Raw genomic sequence first — 24,598 nt, forward strand, 5'->3', positions numbered from 1 at the left:
TCCAGATTTCAACTTGGACAAAGAGAAGCCAATGGATTAGGAATGCGTGACCTTAAAGAGCCCTTCTTTCAATAGTCCTTTCTCATGTCCTTCTTTCCCGGAGCTTTTCTCCAAATGAGAGAGCCACGCAATATTAGCTGAAAGTTTGAGTCTATGGATAGCGATCTGTGGAGCTTATGTCCCAAAGTAGCTGTGGTCAGTAGCTTGCTAAGCATCTATGTTTTCAGCAGCTGCTTTTCTGAGTGGCCTTTGTGTCAGTAAGACGCAAGTTGCGAAGCAGTAGGCAGTGTGAAAAAAGAGGTCCCACTGAGATTTGAACTCGGATTGCTGGATTCAAAGTCCAGAGTGCTAACCATTACACCATGGAACCACCGGCTCTACCTCACTTGGCTAGGCCCCATTGTTTAAAGATCTTTTTTTCCCAGATGTCCTTTTTTCCTTCTGATGTTTCCGTATGTCTACATGGGCGTTGGTTAACTTCTGTCCCATTTCACCCCACAGGACCAACTAGTCTAGCAAATTTTCCCTTGGCCATCTAGCAGCACTTTGACATCTATAATTGAAGAACCAAGGGGCAGGAACGTAGACGCTGCCATCCCAAGGTTTCTGGGGCCAAAAGTGGGATGGCGCCAATCACCACCGTGCAGAAGTAGACACCAAGCTTGTTGAGAAATTTGTAGATGACTAGTTGTGGGAGAAATGACTAAGCCAGCGTCGGTTTCACCATAAGAATGATTTGTAGAATGCCCAGGTTGTGCAAATGTGAGCTCAAAGCTCCCTCTTGAAAGAGCATTCAAGGACTTGAAGTTGAGCGTGGTGAGTTAAGCGTGCTGCTAAGTGGGTAGAAAAAGCCATCTGCCCGTCGGGGAATCGAATCCCGGTCTCCCGCGTGACAGGCGGGGATACTCACCACTATACTAACGAGGACCACATGAAAGTCTTTCTTTTTCACCACCACCATCTTTTTCGTGCAGCAAGACATACGGTTGTGGATTTTCTTTTTTCCAAGAACTGGCTTTATTATTAGTTTGCTTAGCAATCGCTAGGTCCTGGGCTCTCCTTTTCCCACACATCCTGCTTTTCCCAGTGGCCTATGTGTCAGTAAGACACAAGTTGCCAAGCAGTAGACAGTGTGAAAAGGAAGGTCCCACCGAGATTTGAACTCGGATCGCTGGATTCAGAGTCCAGAGTGCTAACCATTACACCATGGAACCTTTGGACCTGTACTGCTTGGCCAGGCCCAATTGTTTAGATTTTTTTTTTCCCCCCTCACATGTCCTCCTTGTGATCTTTGCGTATGTCTACATGGGCATTGGTTAACTTCTGTCCCATTTCACCCCACAGGACCGACCAGTCTAGCAAATTTTCCCTTGGCCATCTAGCAGCACTTTGACATCTATACTTGATGAAGCAAAGGGCATGAACTTAGATGCTGCCATCCCAAGGTTTCTGGGGTCAAAAGTGGGATGGCACCAATCAGCAGCGTGCAGAAGTAAACACCAAGCTTGTTGAGAAATGTGGAGCTGACTAGATGTGGGAGAAATGACTAAGCCAGCGTCCGGGTGGCCATAAGATTGATTTGTACAATCCCCAGGTTGTGCAAATGTTAGCTCAAAGCTCCCTCTTGAAAGAGCATTCAAGGACTTGAGTTGAGCGTGGTGAGTTAGGCGTGCTGCTAAGTGGGTAGAAAAAGCCATCTCCCCGTCGGGGAATCGAACCCCGGTCTCCCGCGTGACAGGCGGGGATACTCACCACTATACTAACGAGGACCACATGAAAGGGATTTTTTGCACCACCGCCATCATCATCTTTTTTTGTGCAGGAGAACATACGGTTGTGGATTTTCATTTGTCCAAGAACTCGCTGTATTATTAGTTTGCTTAGCCATCGCTAGGTCCTGGGCTCTCCTTTTCCCACACATCCTCTCCCAGTAACCCACATTTTTCTTTGATTCCTTTTGAGGAGACACTCCTTTTCCCTTACTATCCCCTCCCAGGAACCCTCCTTTCTCCTTGCATCCTCTTCCAGAGAATGGCTTGTCCTCTCACTTGCTTTCTTAGTAGAATCTTGTCTTCCCTTCTTTTCTCTCCCAAAGACACCTTTTTCTTCTCACTTCTTGCCCCGGAGTCCTTCCTTCCCCCTTTTGAATATTCACCAGGAATGCAGGTGTGCCCTTACCCGCCCCTGGGAGCAAAAGAGATAGCTACCAATGTTGCCTTCTGTAAGGGAGCTCTTCTCTTCATCAGCCTGCCCAGCTAGCTGACGTGAAGCTTTAGGTCTCTGCTGTAAACCCAAGCAAAACTCCAAGTTGTCCGGATTTCAACTTGGACAAAGAGAAGCCAATGGATTAGGAATGCGTGACCTTAAAGAGCCCTTCTTTCAATAGTCCTTTCTCATGTCCTTCTTTCCCGGAGCTTTTCTCCAAATGAGAGAGCCACGCAATTTTAGCTGAAAGTTTGAGTCTATGGATAGCGATCTGTGGAGCTTATGTCCCAAAGTAGCTGTGGTCAGTAGCTTGCTAAGCATCTATGTTTTCAGCAGCTGCTTTTCTGAGTGGCCTTTGTGTCAGTAAGACGCAAATTGCGAAGCAGTAGGCAGTGTGAAAAAAGAGGTCCCACCGAGATTTGAACTCGGATTGCTGGATTCAAAGTCCAGAGTGCTAACCATTACACCATGGAACCACCAGCTCTGCCTTGCTTGGCTAGGCCCCATTGTTTAAAGGTCTTTTTTCCCCCAGATGTCCTTCTTTCCTTCTGATGTTTCCATATGTCTACATGGGCGTTGGTCAACTTCTGTCCCATTTCACCCCACAGGACCAACTAGTCTAGCAAATTTTCCCTTGGCCATCTAGCAGCACTTTGACATCTATAATTGATGAACCAAGGGGCAGGAACTTAGACGCTGCTATCCCAAGGTTTCTGGGGCCAAAAGTGGGATGGACATCTATACTTGATGAAGCAAAGGGCATGAACTTAGATGCTGCCATCCCAAGGTTTCTGGGGGTCAAAAGTGGGATGGCACCAATCAGCAGCGTGCAGAAGTAAACACCAAGCTTGTTGAGAAATGTGGAGCTGACTAGATGTGGGAGAAATGACTAAGCCAGCGTCCGGGTGGCCATAAGATTGATTTGTACAATCCCCAGGTTGTGCAAATGTGAGCTCAAAGCTCCCTCTTGAAAGAGCATTCAAGGACTTGAGTTGAGCGTGGTGAGTTAGGCGTGCTGCTAAGTGGGTAGAAAAAGCCATCTCCCCGTCGGGGAATCGAACCCCGGTCTCCCGCGTGACAGGCGGGGATACTCACCACTATACTAACGAGGACCACATGAAAGCGCTATTTTTTCACCACCGCCATCACCATCTTTTTTTGTGCAGGAGAACATACGGTTGTGGATTTTCATTTGTCCAAGAACTCGCTGTATTATTAGTTTGCTTAGCCATCGCTAGGTCCTGGGCTCTCCTTTTCCCACACATCCTCTCCCAGTAACCCACATTTTTCTTTGATTCCTTTTGAGGAGACACTCCTTTTCCCTTACTATCCCCTCCCAGGAACCCTCCTTTCTCCTTGCATCTTCTTCCAGAGAATGGCTTGTCCTCTCACTTGCTTTCTTAGTAGACTCTTGTCTTCCCTTCTTTTCTCTCCCAAAGACACCTTTTTCTTCTCACTTCTTGCCCCGGAGTCCTTCCTTCCCCCTTTTGAATATTCACCAGGAATTCAGGTGTGCCCCTACCCGCCCCTGGGAGCAAAAGAGATAGCTACCAATGTTGCCTTCTGTAAGGGAGCTCTTCTCTTCATCAGCCTGCCCAGCTAGCTGACGTGAAGCTTTACGTCTCTGCTGTAAACCCAAGCAAAACTCCAAGTTGTCCGGATTTCAACTTGGACAAAGAGAAGCCAATGGATTAGGAATGCGTGACCTTAAAGAGCCCTTCTTTCAATAGTCCTTTCTCATGTCCTTCTTTCCCGGAGCTTTTCTCCAAATGAGAGAGCCACGCAATATTAGCTGAAAGTTTGAGTCTATGGATAGCGATCTGTGGAGCTTATGTCCCAAAGTAGCTGTGGTCAGTAGCTTGCTAAGCATCTATGTTTTCAGCAGCTGCTTTTCTGAGTGGCCTTTGTGTCAGTAAGACGCAAGTTGCGAAGCAGTAGGCAGTGTGAAAAAAGAGGTCCCACTGAGATTTGAACTCGGATTGCTGGATTCAAAGTCCAGAGTGCTAACCATTACACCATGGAACCACTGGCTCTACCTTACTTGGCTAGGCCCCATTGTTTAAAGGTCTTTTTTCCCCATGATGTCCTTCTTTCCTTCTGATGTTTCCGTATGTCTACATGGGCGTTGGTTAACTTCTGTCCCATTTCACCCCACAGGACCAACTAGTCTAGCAAATTTTCCCTTGGCCATCTAGCAGCACTTTGACATCTATAATTGATGAACCAAGGGGCAGGAACTTAGACGCTGCCATCCCAAGGTTTCTGGGGCCAAAAGTGGGATGGCGCCAATCACCACCGTGCAGGAGTAGACACCAAGCTTGTTGAGAAATTTGGAGATGACTAGTTGTGGGAGAAATGACTAAGCCAGCGTCGGTTTCACCATAAGAATCATTTGTAGAATGCCCAGGTTGTGCAAATGTGAGCTCAAAGCTCCCTCTTGAAAGAGCATTCAAGGACTTGAGTTGAGCGGGCTGCTAAGTGGGTAGAAAAAGCCATCTCCCCGTCGGGGAATCGAACCCCGGTCTCCCGCGTGACAGGCGGGGATACTCACCTCTATACTAACGAGGACCACATGAAAGCCCTTTTTTTTCACCACCACCATCTTTTTCGTGCAGCAAGACATACGGTTGTGGATTTTCTTTTTTCAAGAACTGGCTTTATTATTAGTTTGCTTAGCAATCGCTAGGTCCTGGGCTCTCCTTTTCCCACACATCCTGCTTTTCCCAGTGGCCTTTGTGTCAGTAAGACACAAGTTGCCAAGCAGTAGACAGTGTGAAAAGGAAGGTCCCACCGAGATTTGAACTCGGATCGCTGGATTCAGAGTCCAGAGTGCTAACCATTACACCATGGAACCTTTGGATCTCTACTGCTTGGCCAGGCCCAATTGTTTAGACATTTTTTTTCCCCTCACATGTCCTCCTTGTGATCTTTGCGTATGTCTATATGGGCATTGGTTAACTTCTGTCCCATTTCACCCCACAGGACCGACCAGTCTAGCAAATTTTCCCTTGGCCATCTAGCAGCACTTTGACATCTATACTTGATGAAGCAAAGGGCATGAACTTAGATGCTGCCATCCCAAGGTTTCTGGGGTCAAAAGTGGGATGGCACCAATCAGCAGCGTGCAGAAGTAAACACCAAGCTTGTTGAGAAATGTGGAGCTGACTAGATGTGGGAGAAATGACTAAGCCAGCGTCCGGGTGGCCATAAGATTGATTTGTACAATCCCCAGGTTGTGCAAATGTGAGCTCAAAGCTCCCTCTTGAAAGAGCATTCAAGGACTTGAGTTGAGCGTGGTGAGTTAGGCGTGCTGCTAAGTGGGTAGAAAAAGCCATCTCCCCGTCGGGGAATCGAACCCCGGTCTCCCACGTGACAGGCGGGGACACTCACCACTATACTAACGAGGACCACATGAAAGTGTTTTTTTTTTCACCAGTGCCATCACCATCTTTTTTTGTGCAGGAGAACATACGGTTGTGGATTTTCATTTGTCCAAGAACTCGCTGTATTATTAGTTTTCTTAGCCATCGTTAGGTCCTGGGCTCTCCTTTTCCCACACATCCTCTCCCAGTAACCCACATTTTTCTTTGATTCCTTTTGAGGAGACACTCCTTTTCCCTTACTATCCCCTCCCAGGAACCCTCCTTTCTCCTTGCATCCTCTTCCAGAGAATGGCTTCTCCTCTCACTTGCTTTCTTAGTAGACTCTTGTCTTCCCTTCTTTTCTTTCCCAAAGACACCTTTTTCTTCTCACTTCTTGCCCCGGAGTCCTTCCTTCCCCCTTTTGAATATTCACCAGGAATTCAGGTGTGCCCCTACCCGCCCCTGGGAGCAAAAGAGATAGCTACCAATGTTGCCTTCTGTAAGGGAGCTCTTCTCTTCATCAGCCTGCCCAGCTAGCTGACGTGAAGCTTTACGTCTCTGCTGTAAACCCAAGCAAAACTCCAAGTTGTCCGGATTTCAACTTGGACAAAGAGAAGCCAATGGATTAGGAATGCGTGACCTTAAAGAGCCCTTCTTTCAATAGTCCTTTCTCATGTCCTTCTTTCCCGGAGCTTTTCTCCAAATGAGAGAGCCACGCAATATTAGCTGAAAGTTTGAGTCTATGGATAGCGATCTGTGGAGCTTATGTCCCAAAGTAGCTGTGGTCAGTAGCTTGCTAAGCATCTATGTTTTCAGCAGCTGCTTTTCTGAGTGGCCTTTGTGTCAGTAAGACGCAAGTTGCGAAGCAGTAGGCAGTGTGAAAAAAGAGGTCCCACCGAGATTTGAACTCGGATTGCTGGATTCAAAGTCCAGAGTGCTAACCATTACACCATGGAACCACTGGCTCTACCTTACTTGGCTAGGCCCCATTGTTTAAAGGTCTTTTTTCCCCCAGATGTCCTTCTTTCCTTCTGATGTTTCCGTATGTCTACATGGGCGTTGGTTAACTTCTGTCCCATTTCACCCCACAGGACCAACTAGTCTAGCAAATTTTTCCTTGGCCATCTAGCAGCACTTTGACATCTATAATTGATGAACCAAGGGGCAGGAACTTAGACGCTGCCATCCCAAGGTTTCTGGGGCCAAAAGTGGGATGGCGCCAATCACCACCGTGCAGGAGTAGACACCAAGCTTGTTGAGAAATTTGGAGATGACTAGTTGTGGGAGAAATGACTAAGCCAGCGTCGGTTTCACCATTAGAATGATTTGTAGAATGCCCAGGTTGTGCAAATGTGAGCTCAAAGCTCCCTCTTGAAAGAGCATTCAAGGACTTGAGTTGAGCGTGCTGCTAAGTGGGTAGAAAAGGCCATCTCCCCGTCGGGGAATCGAACCCCGGTCTCCCGCGTGACAGGCGGGGATACTCACCTCTATACTAACGAGGACCACATGAAAGCCCTTTTTTTTCACCACCACCATCTTTTTCGTGCAGCAAGACATACGGTTGTGGATTTTCTTTTTTCAAGAACTGGCTTTATTATTAGTTTGCTTAGCAATCGCTAGGTCCTGGGCTCTCCTTTTCCCACACATCCTGCTTTTCCCAGTGGCCTTTGTGTCAGTAAGACACAAGTTGCCAAGCAGTAGACAGTGTGAAAAGGAAGGTCCCACCGAGATTTGAACTCGGATCGCTGGATTCAGAGTCCAGAGTGCTAACCATTACACCATGGAACCTTTGGATCTCTACTGCTTGGCCAGGCCCAATTGTTTAGACATTTTTTTTCCCCTCACATGTCCTCCTTGTGATCTTTGCGTATGTCTATATGGGCATTGGTTAACTTCTGTCCCATTTCACCCCACAGGACCGACCAGTCTAGCAAATTTTCCCTTGGCCATCTAGCAGCACTTTGACATCTATACTTGATGAAGCAAAGGGCATGAACTTAGATGCTGCCATCCCAAGGTTTCTGGGGTCAAAAGTGGGATGGCACCAATCAGCAGCGTGCAGAAGTAAACACCAAGCTTGTTGAGAAATGTGGAGCTGACTAGATGTGGGAGAAATGACTAAGCCAGCGTCCGGGTGGCCATAAGATTGATTTGTACAATCCCCAGGTTGTGCAAATGTGAGCTCAAAGCTCCCTCTTGAAAGAGCATTCAAGGACTTGAGTTGAGCGTGGTGAGTTAGGCGTGCTGCTAAGTGGGTAGAAAAAGCCATCTCCCCGTCGGGGAATCGAACCCCTGTCTCCCGCGTGACAGGCGGGGACACTCACCACTATACTAACGAGGACCACATGAAAGTGTTTTTTTTTTCACCAGTGCCATCACCATCTTTTTTTGTGCAGGAGAACATACGGTTGTGGATTTTCATTTGTCCAAGAACTCGCTGTATTATTAGTTTGCTTAGCCATCGTTAGGTCCTGGGCTCTCCTTTTCCCACACATCCTCTCCCAGTAACCCACATTTTTCTTTGATTCCTTTTGAGGAGACACTCCTTTTCCCTTACTATCCCCTCCCAGGAACCCTCCTTTCTCCTTGCATCCTCTTCCAGAGAATGGCTTCTCCTCTCACTTGCTTTCTTAGTAGACTCTTGTCTTCCCTTCTTTTCTTTCCCAAAGACACCTTTTTCTTCTCACTTCTTGCCCCGGAGTCCTTCCTTCCCCCTTTTGAATATTCACCAGGAATGCAGGTGTGCCCTTACCCGCCCCTGGGAGCAAAAGAGATAGCTACCAATGTTGCCTTCTTTAAGGGAGCTCTTCTCTTCATCAGCTTGCCCAGCTAGCTGACGTGAAGCTTTACGTCTCTGCTGTAAACCCAAGCAAAACTCCAAGTTGTCCGGATTTCAACTTGGACAAAGAGAAGCCAATGGATTAGGAATGCGTGACCTTAAAGAGCCCTTCTTTCAATAGTCCTTTCTCATGTCCTTCTTTCCCGGAGCTTTTCTCCAAATGAGAGAGCCATGCAATATTAGCTGAAAGTTTGAGTCTATGGATAGCGATCTGTGGAGCTTATGTCCCAAAGTAGCTGTGGTCAGTAGCTTGCTAAGCATCTATGTTTTCAGCAGCTGCTTTTCTGAGTGGCCTTTGTGTCAGTAAGACGCAAGTTGCGAAGCAGTAGGCAGTGTGAAAAAAGAGGTCCCACCGAGATTTGAACTCGGATTGCTGGATTCAAAGTCCAGAGTGCTAACCATTACACCATGGAACCTCCGGCTCTACCTTACTTGGCTAGGCCCCATTGTTTAAAGGTCTTTTTTCCCCCAGATGTCCTTCTTTCCTTCTGATGTTTCCGTATGTCTACATGGGCGTTGGTTAACTTCTGTCCCATTTCACCCCACAGGACCAACTAGTCTAGCAAATTTTCCCTTGGCCATCTAGCAGCACTTTGACATCTATAATTGATGAACCAAGGGGCAGGAACTTAGACGCTGCCACCCCAAGGTTTCTGGGGCCAAAAGTGGGATGGCGCCAATCACCACCGTGCAGGAGTAGACACCAAGCTTGTTGAGAAATTTGGAGATGACTAGTTGTGGGAGAAATGACTAAGCAAGCGTCGGTTTCACCATAAGAATGATTTGTAGAATGCCCATATATATAAGATATGCAAAAACGGCTCTGGTAGCAAAAAAAAAAATTAAAGTAGCCTCATCGAAATACATTCAATGTGCCTTTGAGTTGGTACTGCCTTTAAAAATGTGTTTTAATAATATATACATATATCTTATAATATTTTATATATATATATATATATATATATATATATATATATATATATATATATATAAGATATGCAAAAACGGCTCTGGAAGCAAAAAAAAAAATTAAAGTAGCCTCATCAAAATACATTCAATTTGCCTTTGAGTTGGTACTGCCTTTAAAAATGTGTTTTAATAATATATACATATATATATATATATATAATATTTTTATATGTATATATATCTTATAATATTTTATATATATATATATATATATATATATATATATATATATATATATATAAGATATGCAAAAACGGCTCTGGAAGCAAAAAAAAAATTAAAGTAGCCTCATCAAAATACATTCAATTTGCCTTTGAGTTGGTACTGCCTTTAAAAATGTGTTTTAATAATAATAATAATAATAATAATAATATATATATATATATAATATTTTTATATGTATATATATATTATAATATTTTATATATATATATATATATATATATATATATATATATATATAAGATATGCAAAAACGGCTCTGGAAGCGAAAAAAAAAAAAATTAAAGTAGCCTCATCGAAATACATTCAATTTGCCTTTGAGTTGGTACTGCCTTTAAAAATGTGTTTTACTTCTTAACTATTGCAAATTAACATTGAAATATGTTATCCTTTGGAGCATAGGTCAGATAAAGGTTAATTCCTCGGAACTGTTTAAAAAAAAACCTAAAGAATTAAAAATATTTAAAAAAATAAAATAAAATAAAAAGCTTTCCTTCGAGCCGGAATCGAACCAGCGACCTAAGGATTCCTGCATCATGATTCTTCTACAGTCCTCCGCTCTACCAGCTGAGCTATCGAAGGAGATGGAGTTCAGGGAGGAGTCAGTGCTGACACAATCCTGTCACCACCATGTGTTATTTTGAAGCAAATTTAGAATAATTGGTTATTACTGGAGGTGGAATGCAAAATTCGAAACTAATGATTATATGACAATACCAGACTATAGAAGAAAGAAAAGAAAAAAAAAATTGACTTGCGTTGGCCGGGAATCGAACCCGGGTCAACTGCTTGGAAGGCAGCTATGCTCACCACTATACCACCAACGCTACTTGTGAAACATGTCATTAGTATCTATTATATATAAAAAATACAAAGATAAAATTTACTGAATTAAATTTGTGCTAATCTAGAATATGTTTGAAATTGTGATTTTTTTAAACTAAAATTTATTCCCAGTTCACATCTCGCAATTTGTGATCGTGGGCCGAATCGCATGGCAATGGCAGCACAGCGTACTGCATGCATTTGAGTGCGTCAACGGCACTTGCAATTTTGCTGCCATCGTCGCGTGACAATCATGGTGAACGGGTTTCCCTACGCAACACGCAGAAAAATTGTGATGTCGAAGTTGCGTATCGGGAACGCTCGTTCCCGCTACGCAATGCTGTGAACAGGGACTGCTTTTCACACTGATGAGTGGTTTTCCCGCAATAAAACACCACCTTTTAGCATGACGAAAGCACAAGGGGCGCTGCACATCACTGCGCTTGGGGTGCGGTGCGTTTCTTTTTTTTATTCCCTGTACAGTCACTAGTCAGTGTCCCTGATCACCACCACACCAGTAAGAAAAAAAAGAAATCCTGATCACTTTCCCTGAGTAGTACAATGTTAATAATGGTAACACTGTATTGCTCTGGTCACAGTATGTTAAAAAAAAAGTTAAAAAAATGAAAAAGATGTAATAAAATTTTTAAAAAATTTAAAACAAAAGTATTTTTTTCCTGTACAGTCACTAGTCGGTGTCCCTGATCACCGCCACACCAGTAAAAAAAAAAAAAGAAATCCTGATCACTTCCTCTGAGTAGTACAACATTACTATGGTAACACTATATTGGTCTGGTCACATTGTATAAAAAAAAAGTTAAAATAAAGAAAAAAGATGTAAAAAAAATAGAAAAAAAAAGAAAAAAAATTTAAAAAAGTTATTTTTTTTCCCTGTACAGTCCCCGGTCACCGTCATACCAATTTAAAAATAAATGAAAAGATGTAATAAAATAGAAAAAAAATTGAAAAAAAGTATTATTTTTTTCCTGTACAGTCACTGGTCGGTGTTCCTGATCACTGCCACACCAGTAAAAAAATAAAAAATAAATCCTGATCACTTCCCCTGAGTAGTACAACATTACTATGGTAACACTATATTGCTCTGGTCACATTGTATAAAAAAAAGTTAAAAAAAAGATGTAATAAAATAGAAAAAAAAGAAAACAAATTGAAAAAAAAAGTATTATTTTTTTTTCCAGTACAGTCACTAGTCAGTGTCCCTGATCACCACCACACCAGTAAAAGAAAGAAATCCTGATCACTTCCCCTGAGTAGTACAATGTTAATATGGAAACACTGTATTGCTCTGGTCACAGTGTGTTAAAAAAAAAAGTAAAAAAAAAGAAAGATGTAATAAAATAGAAAAAAAAGAAACTTTTTTTTAAAAAAATGAAAATATGTCATATAAAACAAAATGAAAAAAAAAAGTATACATTTGTTTTCCTGTACAGTCGCTAGTCAGTAAAAAAAAGAAATCCTGATCACTTCCCCTGAGTAGTACAACATTACTATGGAAACGCTGTTGCTCTGGTCACATTATGTTAAAAAAAAGTAAAAAAAAAATTAAAAAATACAAAGTTGTAATAAAATAGAAAAAAATAATTTAAAATAATATTTTTTTTTTCCTGTACAGTCACTAGTCAGTGTCCCTGATCACCGCCACACCAGTAAAATAAAAAAGAAATCCTGATCACTTCCCCTGAGTAGTACAGCATTACTATGGTAACACTATATTGCTCTGGCCACAGTGTGTTAAAAAAAAGTAAAAAATGAAAAGATGTAATATATAAAAATTGAAACAAAAGTATTATTTTTTTTCCAGTACAGTCACTAGTCAGTGTCCCTGATCACCACCACACCAGTAAAAGAAAGAAATCCTGATCACTTCCCCTGAGTAGTACAATGTTAATATGGTAACACTATATTGCTATGGTCACATTGTATAAAAAAAAAGTTAAAAAAAGAAAAAAGATGTAATAAAATAGAAAAAAATGAAAAAAAATGTATTATTTGTTTTCCAGTACAGTCACTAGTCAGTGTCCCTGATCAACATCACACCAGTAAAAGAAAGAAATCCTGATCACTTCCCCTGAGTAGTACAATGTTAATATGGTAACACTGTATTGCTCTGGTCACAGTGTGTTAAAAAAAAAAGTAAAAAAATGAAAAAGATGTAATAAAATAGAAAAAAATAATTAAAATAAGGTATTTTTTTTTCCCTTTACAGTCCCCGGTCACCGTCATACCAATTAAAACAAAAACGAAATCCTGATCACTTCCCCTGAGTAGTACAACATTAATATGGAAACACTGTATTGCTCTGGTCACAGTGTGTTAAAAAAAAAGTTAAAAAAATGAAAAGATGTAATATAAAATGAAATGAAAAAAAAAGTATTCATTTTTTTCCCTGTACAGTCACTAGTCAGTGTCCCTGATCACTGCCACACCAGTAAATAAAAAAAAAGAAAAGAAATCCTGATCACTTCCCGAGTAGTACAATGTTAATATGGTAACACTGTATTGCTCTGGTCACAGTGTGTTAAAAACAAAGTAAAAAAAATGAAAAAATGTAATATAAAACAAATTGAAAAAAAAAGTATTATTTTTGTTTCATGTACAGTCACTAGTCAGTGTCTCTAATCACCATCACACAAGTGAAAAAAAAAAAAAAAGAAATCCTGATCACTTCCCCTGAGTAGTACAACATTAATATGGTAACACTGTATTGCTCTGGTCACAGTGTATTAAATTTTTTTTTTAAAAATTAAAAGATGTAATGTAAAACAAAATTAGAAAAAAGTATTCATTTTTTTTCCTCTACAGTCACTAGTCAGTGTCCCTGATCACCGCCACACCAGTAAATAAAAAAAAAGAAAAGAGATCCTGATCACTTCCCCGGAGTAGTACAATGTTAATATGGTAACACTATATTGCTCTGGTTACATTGTGTTAAAAACAAAGTAAAAAATGAAAAAAATGAAAAAATGTAATATAAAACAAACTGAAAAAAAAAGTATTATTTTTGTTTCATGTACAGTCACTAGTCAGTGTCCCTGATCACCATCACAGAAGTAAAAAAAAAACAGAAATCCTAAACACTTCCCCTGAGTAGTACAATGTTAATATGGTAACACTGTATTGCTTTGGTCACAGTGTATTAAAAAAATGTTAAAAAATTTAAAAGATGTAATAAAATAGAAAAAAAAGAAAACAAATTAAAAAAAGGTTTTTTTTTCCCCTGTACAGTCCCCGGTCACCGTCATGCCAATTAAAAAAAAAATTAAATCCTGATCACTTCCCCTGAGTAGTACAACATTAATATGGAAACACTGTATTGCTCTGGTCACAGTGTGTTATAAAATGAAATGAAAAAAAAAAGTATTCATTTTTTTCCCTGTACAGTCACTAGTCAGTGTCCCTGATCACCGCCACACCAGTAAATAAAAAAAAAGAAAAGAAATCCTGATCATTTCCCCTGAGTAGTACAGTGTTAATATGGTAACACTGTATTGCTCTGCTTGCAGTGTTACCATACTTTAAAAAAAGTTAAACAAATGAAAATATGTCATATAAAACAAAATGAAAACAAAAGTATACATTTTTTTTCCTGTACAGTCACTAGTCAGTAAAAAAAAGAAATCCTGATCACTTCCCCTGAGTAGTACAACATTACTATGGAAACACTGTTGCTCCGGTCACATTATGTTAAAAAAAAAGTAAAAAAAAATTAAAAAAGGAAAAGTTGTAATAAAATAGAAAAAAATAATAAAAAAAAGTATTATTTTTTTTCCCCTGTACAGTCACTAGTCAGTGTCCCTGATCACCGCCACACCAGTAAAATAAAAAAGAAATCCTGATCACTTCCCCTAAGTAGTACAACATTACTATGGTAACACTATATTGCTCTGGCCACAGTGTGTTAAAAAAATGTAAAAAATTAAAAGATGTAATATAAAAAAATAGAAAAAAAAGTAGTATTTTTTTCCAGTACAGTCACTAGTCAGTGTCCCTGATCACCACCACACAAGTAAAAAAAAAAAAAGAAATCCTGATCACGTCCCCTGAGTAGTACAACATTACTATGGAAACACTATTGCTCTGGTCACATTGTGTTAAAAAAAAAGTTAAAAAAAAGAAAAAGAGTGACCCCCTGCGGCCCCCTGGTCGCCTTCCAGCCCTATATTTGCAGACAGGAAGTTTGCAGACACCTGGCTACCCTGACGCAAGCTGTGAATGTGTTACAGGACAGATGTTTGCAGATTGAGAACCGGTTCCAGGCCTGCACCATATCTGTTCCTGTTTCACAAGCCCCGGCTCCTGCACCCCCGGTTGTAGCAGCCCCTGAGCCAGCTCCCAGGCCTTCCGCATCACTCCCTGTGGCGGAACCCCGAGTACCCTTACCTGAGCGCTTCCACGGGGACCGCACACGCTTCCGGTCATTCCGTGACTCCCGCCTGCTCTATTTTGAACTGCAACCACGGACCTTTTTGACAGAATCGGTGAAGGTGGGGTTTGTTATCTCCTTGTTGCAGGGTGAACCCCAAGACTGGGCCCACCGACTAAGGGGAAACAATGATCCACATCTTGTTTCGGTTGACAATTTTTTTAACGCTATGGCCATCTTATACGATGATCCACAACGGGCAGCCTCGGCCGAGGCCACATTATACGCACTCCGACAAGGTCGGCGAGCGGCAGAGATATACGCCTCTGACTTTAGGCGTTGGATGGGGGACACTCGCTGGAACGAGTTTGCACTTTTGCACCAGTTCCGTATGGGCCTATCAGAGGCTCTGAAAGACGAGCTCGCCCGGGTGGAGGTGCCCGAGACATTAGAGGACTTGATTGCACTAACCATTAAAATTGACCGTAGACTACGGGAGCGCAGATTGGAGAGGTCTGGTCAGGGTCGCGGAAATACCTGGGGGTCATTCCAAGGATCCAGTCAAACTACTAGGCCAAACATCCAGAACCTGCCGTCTGAAAATGCTCCCGAACCCATGCAGCTAGGCCTGGCACGGCCTAAGCTACCGTCAGAGGAACGCCAGCGCAGACGCTCCCAGAACCTGTGTCTCTACTGCGGTGAAGCTGGTCACATGGTACGTTCCTGCCCGCAGAAACTGAGTAAGTTCACCTCGTCTTCCTTATCTATTGGCAATATGAATCCGTCCCAATACTTAGTTGTGCCCCTCTCCTTTCAGCTTTCAGAAAGGACCGTGGAGGTGACGGCCATAGTTGATTTGGGGCATGCAGCTGTTTTGTGGATATCAATTTTGCTCAGCAGCAGGGTATCCCCCTCCATCCAAAGGAGAAGGGGTTCCACATCTTTTTGGCCGATGGTTCCCGGATAAAATCAGGGGTGGTTAACCAGGAGACCCCTTCCATTGTTACTTCCATCGCCGGCCAGCACCGGGAGCTCCTCCGCCTGGATGCTATTGCATCACCCCTTTTCCCAGTCATTCTGGGGCTCCCATGGTTATGGGCCCATAACCCCCAAATTGACTGGGAAACTGGGGTTATCTCGTTCCCTTCCCCATACTGTCGGGAACTTTGCCGAACTTTTGGCCCGGAGGTTCCCCGGGTCCTCCTTTGCTCTGAAGGGGATGCCAGCTTAAAACAAATGATTCCTGCAGCCTATCATGAGTTTCTTGATGTGTTCAGTAAACGGGGAGCAGATACTCTACCCCCTCACCGCCCGTATGACTGTCCTGTTGACCTGTTACCTGGTTCAGAAATTCCCTTTGGTCGAATTTTCCCCCTTTCGGAGCTCGAATTAGGGGCCCTGAAGGACTATATTGAGGACAGCCTCCGGAAGGGATTCATCCGTCCCTCCACTTCTCCAGCAGGGGCAGGGATCTTTTTTGTGGAAAAAAAGGACAAGACCTTGAGGCCGTGTATTGACTACCGGGAACTGAATAGGGTCACAATCAAAAATCGTTACCCACTTCCATTGGTACCGGAATTATTCCAGAGTTTAAAGGCTGCAGTAGTGTTTACCAAGCTGGATTTAAGGGGAGCCTACAACTTGGTTCGCATAAGGGAGGGGGATGAGTGGAAAACGGCCTTCCGCACCCGTTTCGGCCATTTCGAATACCTGGTCATGCCTTTCGGGTTGTGCAATGCACCGGTCACCTTCCAGCACTTTGTAAACGACATCTTTAGGGACTTCCTGGATATCTTTGTTATCGTCTACTTAGACGACATTTTGATTTTCTCATCCTCCCTGGGGGAGCACAGGGTACATGTAGCAAGGGTGTTGGGGCGGTTGCGGCAGCATGGGTTGTACGCTAAGGCAGAGAAATTTTGCTTTGAACAGTCTAGCATTACATTTCTGGGCCTGATTATCTCCACCGCGGGGGTCGCAATGGACCCTCAGAAAGTCTCTGCGATCCTGGATTGGCCTGAACCCACGGACAGGAAAAGCGTCCAACGGTTTATCGGGTTTGCAAACTTCTACCGGAAGTTCATCAAGAACTTCTCGGGTCTGGTCTCCCCCATCACTCAGTTAACCAAGCTTGGGACCCGATTCAGATGGACGCCAGAGGCACAGGAAGCTTTTGAAGCATTAAAGAGGTTATTCACCTCGGCACCCATTCTGGGTCACCCTGACGCCTCCCTACCCGACATCTTAGAGGTAGATGCGTCAGAGAACGCGGTTGGTTCCATTCTTTCCCAACGAAAGGGCGCCAAGGAATTACTCCACATTTTTCTCACGGAAACTTACCCCTGCAGAGAAAAATTACGACATTGGCGATCGAGAACTATTGGCTATCAAGACAGCATTAGAGGAATGGAGGTACCTGCTGGAAGGTGCCTCACACCCCATCCTGATATTCACAGACCACAAGAACCTGGAATACCTGAGGACCGCCAAACGTTTACGCCCACGACAAGCGAGATGGGCATTGTTTTTCTCAAGATTCCATTTCCATATCACATACAGGCCGGGATCAAAAAACACGAAACCAGACGCGTCGTCACGCATGTACGAGGACGCCAAGGAGATCCCAGTACCTGACACTATTCTGCCCGCAGGAAACTTCTTGGCCCTCCAGACGAACCTTCGCTCCAAGATAATGGGAGCATCCACAGCCATGTCTACCCCAGATGGGGCGCCCCTACAGAACAAGGGGGGACTCCTATGGAGAGAGGACCGGATTGTGGTGCCGGAGGAAGCCCGAACCCTAGTCTTGGGATATTGCCACGACCACCCGATGGCAGGACATTTTGGCCCGGTCAAGACCCTGGAGCTTCTCCGACGTTCCTACTGGTGGCCAGACATGGCCAAGGATTGTAAGAACTACGTGGGCTCCTGTGTCATCTGCCAGAGGAACAAGCCTTCAAGGAATAAGGCTTGGGGTCTGCTGCGTCCGTTACCCATTCCTGAACGGCCTTGGCAGAAGATCTCAATGGACTTCATAGTCGAACTTCCACCTTCACTAGACCACACAGCAATTCTCGTGGTCGTGGACCGTTTATCCAAAATGGCCCATTTCGTACCATTATGGAAGACTCCATCAGCAGCCGAGACGTTGCACGTTTTCATTCGAGAGGTTGTAAGACTGCATGGGGTCCCTGAAGACATCGTCTCGGACCGAGGGTTTCAATTTACCTCGAGATTCTGGAGGGTATTGTGCAAAGACCTGGATATCAAAATGTCCCTTTCCTCGGCATTTCACCCTCAGACTAATGTACAGACCGAAAGGACCAATCAGACCCTGGAGTAATACTTGCGATGTTACACATCATTTACTCAGGACGACTGGGTGCCACTTCTCCCTTTGGTGGAATTCGCGTACAACAACACTTGCCATTCAGCAACAGGGCAGTCCCCGTTCTTCTCCAACTATGGGTTTCACCCTGTCTTCCTCCCGGATTTGGTCCCGGAATGCCCAGTTCCAGCAACACAGGATGCACTAACATTTTTCTCTTCAAACAATAAGAAACTACAGGAAGCCATCAGTCGGGCCCAAGAAGACTACAAAAAGGCTTTTAACAGGAAACTAAGAGGAGATCTGGTGTTGCGGCCCGGAGAGAAGGTTTGGCTGGCTACATCTAACTTGAAGATGCTCTGCCCTTCGAAGAAGTTGGGACCTAAATTTATAGGCCCCTTTTGCATTAAGCGGACGGTCAATGAAGTGGCCTATGAACTTGTTCTCCCTGAGACACTCAAGATCCACCCAGTCTTCCACGTGTCCCTGCTGAAGCCGGTAGTCCCAGATGCCTTCCCGGAACGAGAATCCAGGCCCCCGGAGGCCATAACGGTCGAAGAGGAAGAAGAATTTGAGGTGGAAACAATCCTGAAGTGCCGAAGAAGGGGGGGCCAGACCTAATTTCTTATCAAATGGAAGGGCTACGTCCCTGAGGACAATTCTTGGGAACCAGCCCATAATGTCCATGCACCCAGACTTGTCCGGAGGTTTCTTTGTGACCACCCGTGGTGGAGAGATCGGGTGGGCATCCGGAGGTTGCCAGTAGGGGGGGGCAATGTCAGGGATCTCCTCGATCCCCGCCGCGATGGTCCCAGCGCAGGCGCAGTGCACCGCCCTGTGCAGGGACACGGGCACTAGGTCCGGGCCGGCCGCGGCGCTCGAGTTCGTGCATGCGCAGTAGAAGCCGCAGCCGCCCGCTGGGCACCAATGGCAGTGCAGGGCGGGATATTTAAATGGCCCTGAGCTGTCATTCAGTGCCTTCTGGTCTTACCTGTATCCTGTGAATCTGAACCTGTACCTAGTAAGTTATTTGACCCGGATTGCTCTTGACCTGCTGATTTCTCCTGCCCAGACCCTTGCTTTGCCTGACCTCTCTTCTGAATGCCCCTCATTAGATCTGACCTGCTGTTGCTGACCTGGCGTGTGACCGCTCCCTTGTACCATACCGTCCTCTACGTTACCAACTCGGCCCGTCTGACTTCGCACTTGCTCAGCCATCCATCCATCCCATCGGGGTCACCCGACCTCCTCATATCTGGCTCTCCCTGGTGGGAGCCCCTGACGAACACCCCTACCACTGACAGGTGTGCTCAGTAGTTGCGACCTGGTCTCGGGGTACTCCAAGTCCATCCCCACCATCAGGGGCTCTGGTGAACAAGTACCCTGGGACTTAGACTCCGCGCTCTGGGCACGCCTGACCAGTGGAGTGCTAGTGGTGCCGCTAGGCGGTCCCTCACAAATGGTCTCCAGAGCCGGGGTCAGAAGCCAGGAAGAATGGTCTCCAGAGCCGGGGTCAGAAGCCAGGAAGAATGGTCTCCAGAGCCGGGGTCAGAAGCCAGGAAGAATGGTCTCCAGAGCCGGGCAGAAGCCAGGAAGAATGGTCTCCAGAGCCGGGGTCAGAAGCTAGGAGGAGTCTTAGCCAAAGCCGAGTCGGTATCCAGGAGAGCAAAGAGTTAACTGAACAGGAGCTTGCTGCTGTGCAACAGACAGGACACGAATGCAATGGACAGCTACAAACAGCAGACTTAAATGTGATAAGTCGCCACCTCCTGGGAGGAGCCACAGAGGGCTGAAAGCATAAAGGATCCCACAATGCTTTGCAGACCTAAGATGGATGCCATCACATGGAGCAGCACAAGTCCTGAGGAAAGGTAGGACCTTGATAGAAATCGCTGCTATTTTTTCTAGCCAGAATAGTGGCCCAGAGCCCGTAGATGACAGCCCAGCTCCCTCGCCAACAGTTCCTCCAGACCCACCACAATACTCAGGTGATGCAAACTTGATAGCTCGGTTTGCAGATTTGCTGCAACGCGAACTGGATAGAGTTACTTCAAAATTGGCGGCTGACCTTAAACAGGATTTTCAGGATTTGGGCCAACTCCTAGACAGTATCGAGTCTAAAGTTGATGTGACAGTCCATAGCGTGTCCCAAAATTCCAAGATGATTATCGACCTGCAAGATCGCTTGAGAGAAAGCTTATTCAAAAATTGATGATTTGGAGAATCGGGCTAGGCGATACAATTTCCGCATTCGAGGACTCCCAGAGTCAATAAAAGAGCTCACTAGCTGCGCACAATCCCTCATGCGGTCTGCTTTACCCGATATTGATGATCTTCACACTGAGATAGATCGTATCCATAGAGCATTGATGCCCCCAGACAAGGGGGGCCTCCCAGGGATGTCATCATCAAGCCTCATTTTTTCCAGGTCAAGGAAGCGGTTATGGCAGGGAAACTCTGGACCTGGAGTTTGCGGGGCATAAGATACAAATTTTTCCTGATGTCTCTCCGACCACCATCCAGAAACAGCGTTCTCTCAAGCCTCTACTTTCCCACTTGGTACAGAAGGGCATTCAATATCGTTGGGCCTACCCTTTTCGCCTGCAATTCAATCTTAATGGAAAGCTTCTCTACATTGCAGGATGGCGAGGACTTATTGCTTCAACTGTGCGTTATCTCCCATAGTCCTACATCCCATTCCCCTGCAGGATCGGCCTCTTGACCTTCGCTGCTCTCTCCACCGTGGGTCTAATCCAAATTCTAGGAAGAAGGAGTTACGGAACTCGCCTGGGAAGATTTCTTGAACTTCCGTATCCTTTTGTGGACTTTCTTCTGTGATTTCCGATAGGTGGTGGCCTCTCTGTGGCTCCTTGGGAACGTTGGCCGCTGCTGCTCTGTTATCATGGGAGGATTGGTGTGGGGGGGGGGGAGATCTAGGGGTTACACTATATCTGTTTATTGTTATTGTTATTTTTATCTGCACTAAATTTTCGCTTTATTGCTGATGAGTTACTGTTCTTGTCGGTGCCAGAGAGTGTCTATGCGCTCTCTTTGACTGGAAGACTCTTCCCTGAGTTCATTTCTCTGGGTAGATCCATTCCACTACAGGGCTATTGCTCTGTGCTTTCTGGTACACAGTTTGATTCATCTATGCTATATTATTTTGAGTACTACTACTGGGTTACTCGATATGAGGATTTTTGTGTTCCACATGTCTTCTCTTTTCTCCTTTTTTTTCTCTCCATCTTTTCTCTCCCTTTTTTTGTCTTTCCCCAGGGTCAGCTGGCAACATCTATGGACACCTTGGAATATTTCCATTCTTCGGGAATGGATGGTTCCTACCTGTTAGGGATCCGGGTATGACCAGAGATGTGTGGACTGACACAGGGAAGTAGCAGGCTTCAAGAACACAGGCGTAGTCAGGTCTGGAGAGGTGGAATGGTCAGGCAGGCCGTTTGGTACTGTTAAGCCGCCTGGCAGAGTCTCTAGCAGCCCACCGCACGGACGCCCTCAGGGCGCGGGGTCTAAGTCCCAGCCTGCTGTTCACCAGGGCCCCTGATGGTGGGGATGGACTTGGTGCAGACTGGAACCAGGTCGCGACCCCCGAGTGCGACCTGCGGTGGTAGAGAGTACTGACAGGGGAGTGCAGGAACGGAATCTAATTTGGAAGAGGCAGACAGATACACTGGTCTGATCCGAGCCGGATGGATGGATGGAAGGTCGGGTACAGTATGCGTGGTCAGACAGGCCGGGTCGGTATTATGCGGGCAGCGAGGTACAAGAGGAGAGAGCTAAGAATGGTCAGGTCACAAGCCAGGTTCAGCAGGGTGCGAGCAAATACAGTACCTGGGATCAGACAGAAGAGTAGTCAGGCAAGCCAGGGGTTAAACAGGAGAAGAGCAGGATCAGTAACAAGCAGAGGTCGGCAATGGAGTATACAGCAACACAGGAACAGGATACAAGGGCTCATGGGAAACATTTACACCAAGGCACAGATCACAGGCCTGGTCATTCCTTAAATACACCTGATGTAATCAGCCCCAGGTGTTGGCTGACTGCAGAAGTGAGCTTCTGGCTGCTGAGAGCACCCGCTGGTCAGCCCTGGTACTGCAGCCCACACGGCAGGTGAGTCCCACCACCAGTGCTGAGTCCATTCCTGACACTACCCTTCATACTGTAGCTCCTTAACTATTGGTTATGTCTTCCGTACGGTCTGATAGAGGAGCTATTCGTCTACTATCTCACAACGTTCAGGGGCTCAATTCCCCCTCCAAATGCATAAAGGCCTTTAATTCATATCACTCATTTGGGGCTGACATAGTTGCCCTGCAGGAGACGCATTTTCCCCCCTCCTCTCCACTGTCAGGGCAGGAGCTGTGGAACGGACAGGCAGGCCTAGAGGCAGGGTCACGCACTGACTGACGACAACCACCACCCACAGACCGGAGTCCCTCAGGGCGCGGAGTCTAAGTCCCTGGCTGCCTTACACCAGGGCCCCTGATGGTGGGGATGGACTTGACGCAGCCAGGAACCAGGTCGCGGCCCCCGAGACACCCCAGCTGCAGTAATGGCCGCCGCCAATGGCGTGTAGCTGGTAGGAATCAGACAATAGCGTAGTCGGGCAGGCCGGGTCGACAACAACGGGACAAACGGTACATAACAGTAGACAAGAATCACAGATCACAGGCCGGGTTCAGCAACAGGAGGTCAGATCAAAGGAAAACGCAGAGAATGGTCTAGTCACAAGCTGAGTCAGATTCCAGGAGAGTCACGAGAGTATACACAGAGCTGTTGCAACACTAACACACAAGACACGAATGCAAAGGGCATGTGCGGACAACAGACTTATATGTAATTAACCACACCCCTCTGGGGGATGGACCTCAGAGGCCTGAAGGCATAAAAGACTCCCACCATGCTCTTTGCAGAAACCCAAGATGGATGCCAGCACATGGAGCAGCACAACCTCTGGGAAAAGGTAGGATCTTCACATCCATGTTCATAAAACTTACCCCATCTGTTTTTTTGCTAATGCTACAGAGAAAAAATGGGGGTTGGCCCTTTGCTTTTCTCGCCGTTTGTCCTTTACCGAATCTAAAATTATCCGGGACAGGGAGGGGCGATCTCTTCTGGTGAAAGGCCACTTGGAAGGAAACCTCCTCACCTTTCTAATCTACTATACTCCAAATACCAATTAGGTTAAATTTTTTCAATCCTTATTAAGCTCTATGGTCAAGGAATTCGAGGGTGATGTTATTCTGGCTGGTGACTCCAATTTGGAGTTGGACCAGATTCTGGATCGTTCCCAAACCGCCACGCTTCAGCCCCCTTCTAGACGGAGCCGTAAGTTGGCCCAACTATTGTATCGTTATGACTTTATTGATACGTGGAGGGAAGCTAACCCTACTTCTCGAGACTACTCCCATTACTTCAGGGCTCATAATTGTTATTCTCGTATTGACCATATATTTCTTCATACACATTCACTCCCCAGACTTCTCACTGCTAAAATTCTCTCCACGCCTTGGTCTGACCATGACCCAATTTCCATAACTTTGTCATCCTGGACACTTGGTAAGACGGCTTTTCACTGGCGTCTTAATGATTCTATTTTGGGTAACTCCTCTCATTGTCAGGAAATCTCACATTTACAAACATACTTTGAACTTAATAAAGCAGAGGACACGAATCCGGCAATTAATTGGGCAGCCCATAAGGCCTCGGTCAGGGGGTGTATTATCCAACTCTCCTCTGGAATTAAAAAAGCCCGAAATGACCTACTTACCACCAAAACCCAATCATACAGTGACTTGGTTGCTCAACATAAGTAAAATCACAGTACAGACTTGCCACTTAAACTTGACCAGGGCCGACTGGAACTTAATTTATGTCTTACTACCACTGCTGACAAACAGCTTTGTTGGTCTAACCATAAATTATTTACTTGGAGGGACAGACCTGGCACTTTATTAGTACGCAAGCTGACTCCCAGACATTCCCAGACGGCTCTCCCCAAACTCAGATTGGATAATGGAACACTATCTCAAGACTCTAGTAAGATCCTCCACGAATTTCAGTCTTTTTACACTAAACTTTATAGCTCGCCTCGGGGGGCTGCCTCTTCATCTCTCGACACCTTTTTGAGTTCTGTTTCGCTTCCCCCCTCCAGGAGGCCCGTAGGGAACTGATGGAACGGCCTATCTCGTGTGAAGAAATCGGGAGTGCTATAAAATCTCTTGCCCCTCATGAGGCCCCAGGACCGGATGGTCTTCCCCATAACTACTATAAAGTTTTCTCTGATATACTGATTCCCCATATGGCCCTTTATTTTAATTATTTGCGGGATGGGGGGCTGGTACTCCCAGTCGAAAATAAGGCAATATCATTAGTGTCATCCCCAAACCTCTTAAGGACGCCTCTATAGTTTCTAATGATCGCCCTATCTCCTTGATTAATTGTGATTT

General features: G+C 45.2%; 12 non-coding genes across 12 annotated transcripts; all 12 read right to left on the reverse strand.

The window, feature by feature from the left end:
• Positions 1–298: 298 nt before the first annotated feature.
• Positions 299–370, reverse strand: TRNAQ-UUG (transfer RNA glutamine (anticodon UUG)). Its single transcript has one exon. It is a non-coding gene; the product is annotated as a tRNA-Gln (tRNA).
• Positions 371–1,142: 772 nt separating this feature from the next.
• Positions 1,143–1,214, reverse strand: TRNAQ-CUG (transfer RNA glutamine (anticodon CUG)). Its single transcript has one exon. It is a non-coding gene; the product is annotated as a tRNA-Gln (tRNA).
• Positions 1,215–1,697: 483 nt separating this feature from the next.
• TRNAD-GUC (transfer RNA aspartic acid (anticodon GUC)) lies at positions 1,698–1,769 on the reverse strand. Its single transcript has one exon. It is a non-coding gene; the product is annotated as a tRNA-Asp (tRNA).
• Positions 1,770–2,609: 840 nt separating this feature from the next.
• On the reverse strand, positions 2,610–2,681 carry TRNAQ-UUG (transfer RNA glutamine (anticodon UUG)). Its single transcript has one exon. It is a non-coding gene; the product is annotated as a tRNA-Gln (tRNA).
• Positions 2,682–3,245: 564 nt separating this feature from the next.
• TRNAD-GUC (transfer RNA aspartic acid (anticodon GUC)) lies at positions 3,246–3,317 on the reverse strand. The gene has a single exon. It is a non-coding gene; the product is annotated as a tRNA-Asp (tRNA).
• Positions 3,318–4,158: 841 nt separating this feature from the next.
• Positions 4,159–4,230, reverse strand: TRNAQ-UUG (transfer RNA glutamine (anticodon UUG)). Its single transcript has one exon. It is a non-coding gene; the product is annotated as a tRNA-Gln (tRNA).
• Positions 4,231–4,987: 757 nt separating this feature from the next.
• TRNAQ-CUG (transfer RNA glutamine (anticodon CUG)) lies at positions 4,988–5,059 on the reverse strand. Its single transcript has one exon. It is a non-coding gene; the product is annotated as a tRNA-Gln (tRNA).
• Positions 5,060–6,454: 1,395 nt separating this feature from the next.
• Positions 6,455–6,526, reverse strand: TRNAQ-UUG (transfer RNA glutamine (anticodon UUG)). Its single transcript has one exon. It is a non-coding gene; the product is annotated as a tRNA-Gln (tRNA).
• Positions 6,527–7,283: 757 nt separating this feature from the next.
• Positions 7,284–7,355, reverse strand: TRNAQ-CUG (transfer RNA glutamine (anticodon CUG)). Its single transcript has one exon. It is a non-coding gene; the product is annotated as a tRNA-Gln (tRNA).
• A 1,395-nt stretch (positions 7,356–8,750) lies between these two features.
• TRNAQ-UUG (transfer RNA glutamine (anticodon UUG)) lies at positions 8,751–8,822 on the reverse strand. Its single transcript has one exon. It is a non-coding gene; the product is annotated as a tRNA-Gln (tRNA).
• Positions 8,823–10,088: 1,266 nt separating this feature from the next.
• Positions 10,089–10,179, reverse strand: TRNAY-GUA (transfer RNA tyrosine (anticodon GUA)). The gene is given in 2 exon segments: positions 10,089–10,124; positions 10,143–10,179. It is a non-coding gene; the product is annotated as a tRNA-Tyr (tRNA).
• A 173-nt stretch (positions 10,180–10,352) lies between these two features.
• On the reverse strand, positions 10,353–10,424 carry TRNAG-UCC (transfer RNA glycine (anticodon UCC)). Its single transcript has one exon. It is a non-coding gene; the product is annotated as a tRNA-Gly (tRNA).
• Positions 10,425–24,598: the final 14,174 nt, after the last annotated feature.

Source organism: Staurois parvus, unplaced genomic scaffold (assembly GCF_062004578.1).
Source record: "Staurois parvus isolate SC_StPar_1 unplaced genomic scaffold, SC_StPar_1.0 ptg000782l, whole genome shotgun sequence".
NCBI lineage: Eukaryota > Metazoa > Chordata > Amphibia > Anura > Ranidae > Staurois > Staurois parvus.